General features: G+C 47.5%; 1 protein-coding gene across 5 annotated transcripts in view; it reads right to left on the bottom strand.

Moving 5' to 3' along the window:
* TTLL1 (tubulin tyrosine ligase like 1) overlaps positions 1-4,345 on the bottom strand; it is a 30,168-nt gene extending 25,823 nt beyond the window's left edge. For 3 of the 5 annotated variants that reach the window (XM_025213200.1, XM_025213202.1, XM_006031533.3), the window contains exon 1: positions 4,215-4,345. The gene's annotated coding sequence lies outside the window, so the exon portion shown is untranslated. The other 2 variants (XM_025213201.1, XM_014523621.2) reach the window with 2 other exon arrangements.
* Positions 4,346-4,905: the final 560 nt, after the last annotated feature.

The following is a 4,905-nucleotide window of genomic DNA, read 5'->3' as shown; positions in this document are numbered from 1 at the left end:
TCTTTCCCCCACTTCCATTTATGTTCTGCAAACTACACATATGAGAAATCTGAGGACAAAGAAGGCAGTTCAAGTTTCTGTCTGTTTCTAACATTGCTAACAAGCTGTTTACCATCTCTAGTGCTGGTAAAATATTTGTCCACTGAAGTCAGATTTGAAGTTTGCCCTTAGATAACTTTTACAAAATAAAGCCTAGGACACTGGAAATATTATCATTTATAACAATAAGTAAAGAGCAAATGTGTTCACAGCAGATCCCATGGGTCACCTCACTCAGTGAGCCTGGGAACAACGGAAGACTTTGAAAGCTACTTGTTTGGAATGTTCTACTACACAGCGATGATTTTCTATATAAAAACACAAAATTCTACTGATCAATCATAGAAACATAGAAAAATAGGGCCAGAAGGAACCTTGAGAGGTCATTGAGTCCAACCCCCTGCTTGAGGCAGGATCATCCCTATCCAAACCATCTGGTACAAATCCACTGCCTAACCTCTTAGCCAAATTACACAGTCAACCCTGATGCAACACAAGACGCAACATCCTAACTTGCCACAGGTAAAGCAGGGGACCACAGAAAACAACATTCTGCTGCTGCAAAGGTTGTTAAAAATACACTGAAGAGATCCCAGGAAGAGGGCCACATCCCCGCTACAGAGGAAGTCAAAATCCCCTACAGGCCATATGAATCTGACCATGGGGTAAAACTCAGCAGCAAGCAAAGCCTAAAAGCATGGGAAATACCCAAAGCAGAATATAGGCACAGTTATCCCTAGATCATCCTTGACCAATGCCTGTCCAACCTCCTCTTGAACACCTCCAGTGATGGAGAGTCCACAACTTCCCTAGGCAGTCTATTCTGCAGCCTCACTGTTCTGTCAGCAAAGACATTTTTCCTGATATCCAACCTAAGCCTATTTGCTGCGACTTCAGCAGCATAGGTCATTCCACCACTGGTCCATGTCCAATATCTACAGCAAGAGAAAAAAGGTGTTTTCCCTTTTCTTTATGGCAGACCTTCAGGTATTTGAAAACAACTACCATATACCCTCTTTAGCACCTTTTCCACAAGCTGAACTATTTCCTTCAGCCTCTCCTTGTCTGACTTGCCCTTTATCATTTTTGTCACCCACCTCTGGGCCCTCTCTAACTTTTCCACATCCTCCTCCTTGTTATTCTGCTGCTTCATGCATAGGGATCTAGTTAACTCAGAGAGGTGGCCAGCTGATTTCCTGGTCATATCAGTGGGTCAGTCACCATTTTTGCAGGTTTATTGTAGGGGCACACTCCCCTACCATGCCTCTGATTGGTGGAAAGGCCCCAGTCCCTGTCCCCCAACTCCACACACACTGCCAATTGGTGGAGAGAGCTGTCATGCAGCCCCGCTCCTCTTATGACTGATTGTTGAAGGATGGGGCTGCACAACAGGCAGCCCTCTCGACCAATCAACAGCAAGGGGTGGGGGCAGCAGCCCTCTTCATGCTGTGCTGGGTGACCAGGACAACTGCTGGTTCCTACTGGGGAGCCAGTATTTTATTTTTCAGTAAGCTCCCTCCTGCCCCAATGGGTTTTGCGGCAATTGTTTGATTTCACAAAAATCCTGATTTGAGCAGGTCCCTATTCATACAGCTGCCATTTGGCCAGCTGCTTTTGCCAGAGTGATGCAACAGGGAAGATTCTCAAGGCTACTGTTTTACAACAGACCTCATACCGATAAAATGCTCACTTCCTACATCACATCTCTCATATATGAACACTCTTCCATATAGTCAGAGAAAAAAGTTAACAGAAACATGTTATCATCCTTTAAACAGTCTGTATATACCTATACAGATATGACTGCTACAGTCCTGCAATTAAGCCTACAAGGGTGGACACCAGCACCGAGCCAGTCCCGATGCAGTCACCAAGATTCTGAATAGAACCTGAAACCTGCCAAAATAAATCCAATTAAAGGACCAAGTCCTGATAGTCTTAATAGAACCAATAAGGAAGCTAATAAAAAAACACTGTGCAATTAATTAACACAGCCAGAGATAACAGTTAAACACAAGGGCGGGCAAAGTTATGCCATACAAAGCCTCCATATAGTTATGCAGTCTTTTTCTACTTTAAAAAATAACTTGTGGTTTAAAAGTGCTTTCTGGATGTTCCAGCCAAGTTAGTTTTTTCATCTTTGAGGAAAAAAAAGTCAATGAAGAAAATGGAAAACTGCTGACTCAGTGGGTTAACCCACCCATAAATGCTATTCTGAGCAAAAGGAAGGAATTCTATCTGATCAGCACATCAAAAAGCTACTCAACACAGCTCACAAAGACACTCTCATGGACCCAGAGGGACAGCCTTCCATCTTCAGCTCCTTCTGTGCAAAAATGAAGTTTATTTCCTACCTATGGGGACTTTTTACCATCTATACTTTTCCCAGAGCCTGACAAAGGGACTTTGATGCCAAAAGCTTGCAGAAAAGGACAATTTTCTTGCCGTTTTCCAGTTGGTCTAATAAAAGGTATCATTTTGGAACCAAGAGCTCTAGTTTTTTGTATGTCATTCTGAGCAAACGCTACTATATACTCTGATTGAAGGAGACAAGAGTTTTCTAGCATACACTCCTTCCTGGAACAACAAGGGACAAACTATGGCAGACACCAAGGTGAAGAGGGGAAAGAGCAAAAGCAGTAAGTTACATGGATATCTTATACCATCTACTGCTGTGCCTGTGCTATATCAATTTTGATGTAAAAAACACTCATGCCAAAAAAGGATAACTTAATAGAATGATTATACTCTAATTTCCAGATGTTTGAAATTAAAATATATTACATTTCCCAATAGACCCTAAATTACATCTTCCTGCTTTACTGATATACAAAACCCTGAGTTATTAAAAGGCAGGTTGCAAAAAAGAGAAAGTGGGAGGGAAGGTCCTCATGAGTAAGACACTGACTTCTAGTTCAAAACAAGTCTTCAGTTCCAGTCTGCTACAGATTTCTTATGTAACCAAAAGCAACTTGCAATGTTTCTGAGGTGTAACTCCTCACAGACAGCCCTAGGTCTCTCTCCCATCTCCAAGTTAGCCTGTTGTTTATTTAGACTGGCAATTCTTTAGTGCAGCAGTTTACCATATTTACTTGAATCTAATACAATTCTGAATTTAACACCCCCCCCTAATAATTAGATTCTATACATGGAAAATGTATAAATGTGTTACAACTGTCCATGTCCAGAATCTAATTACTGGAGGGCCATCTTTAATTCATCCCCCCACCCCACTGCCACAGGAGGGCAGGCAATAGGGAGGCAGGTGGTATGGGGTGGTCAAGCAGCTTGGCCCCTCCCCCAGCCTTGATTTCCCCCTCCTTCCCAGACTCTGCTCCCCTCTCTGCCTCATAAGCTCACTCTGCACTGACAGGTCACTACCACAGTTCTACCAATGGTTAGTCCAGCCTGACACAGGGACCACAGCCCCAGCCCAGCCCCTGTAGCTGGGGGCTGCCTGTTGCTGCCATGGGGCCATACTGGGGCCCTAATCAGGAGATTGCCAATACAAAGCAAAGGGAGGGAAGGAGAGAGGCAGGTGGGGGAACAGAGGCTGCAAGGAGGGGGCAGGCAGGAGAAAGAGGCTGCAGAAGAGAGATGGCAAGGTGCAGAGGCAGCTGCAGCTATGATCCAACCGAGGTAGGTTCTCAGACTTGATTGAAAGATGAAGAGCTTTTCTCCCTTTGTTAAATGGGGAAATAAACCTTGTCTTAAAATTAAGTAAATATGGTACTATTGTCATGGATCTTCACCTCACTATCATCATGGGCCTTGCCCTCAAAGGGTCAACTTGCTCATTTTTAACTTAAGCACATGTAGGAGTCTACAGCCCAGGCTTTCATGTGTGCACACAGCACATTTAGTACAGCGAGGGCCGGAACCTTTTCACCAAGGGTGGGCAATTATTTGGGCTGAAGGGACAGTGAGGGAGTCCGGGCGAGCTGTTGCAGCCCGGGGAGCGGAGGGTGCGGGATGACCTGGCTCGGGGGGCGCGCCGCGGGGGCAGTCGATCCTATCCAGCCCCGGGCTGCTGCTGGCCCCGGCCCGCCTCCCCCACCGCCACCCCCGGGGGCCCCGGGCGGGGTCTTGGAGACGGCTCAGACCCCCACGGACAGAGCATGCTGGGCAAAGCAGGACGGGGCCGGGTGACAGCGGAGCCCGCCCGCCGCGCTCACCTGCCCGCTGGCAGCCCCGGCTCCGCCTCACGCGCCCCGCCCCATACTCTGCTGCCAGTGCTTCCGGATCGCAAACGCCGCGATCCCGGCAGCGCGGGGGACTTCCGGTAAGAGCTGAAGGCCGGCGGCGGGAGAAGCCCCGCCCCCGTGTTCTAGTTACGTCACTAGACAGGTGCCCAGTGCGCCAGTCTCCCAGCCCCCTTTGGGGCACGTTCTGCCTGCGGAGTGCACAGAGCCCCGGGCATGGCCACGGAGCTTACCAGGGGCGCGTCCCCACCTTCATTAATGAACCTTAGTTACTGCACAGTAAGTAGTTCCGTGCAATTATTTTGGGGGATGTTTACTGCGCAGTAGCCTAATAAGACTGTGCAATAGCGTATTAGCAGTTGTTGACCGGCACGCTGCTGCACAGTGTTATTAGGCTACTGCAGAGTAAGTGCCTCACGTAGACGTGCCAAGAGTCGTTTAGCTGCCACAACAGCCTCATTCCCCTCACTGCAGCAGCCCAAATGAACCCCCCAGGCCACCTGAGACCCCACGAGGGAGCATGAAGCACAAGAGGGCCTGCCTTAGTCTAAAAATAAGAAACAACAGGTGCTCAGAAACAGGAAAACAAACCCAAGGAAGGGATGAAGCAGCACTAGGGAGCACAGCACAAGTAAGGGACAACTGGCTATTTAATGATAGCTGT

This window comes from Alligator sinensis, unplaced genomic scaffold, assembly GCF_000455745.1.
Source record: "Alligator sinensis unplaced genomic scaffold, ASM45574v1 scaffold292_1, whole genome shotgun sequence".
In the NCBI taxonomy this organism is placed as follows: domain Eukaryota; kingdom Metazoa; phylum Chordata; order Crocodylia; family Alligatoridae; genus Alligator; species Alligator sinensis.
Note: the sequence above shows the minus strand (reverse complement) of the source record. Positions and strands in the feature narration are given on the sequence as shown.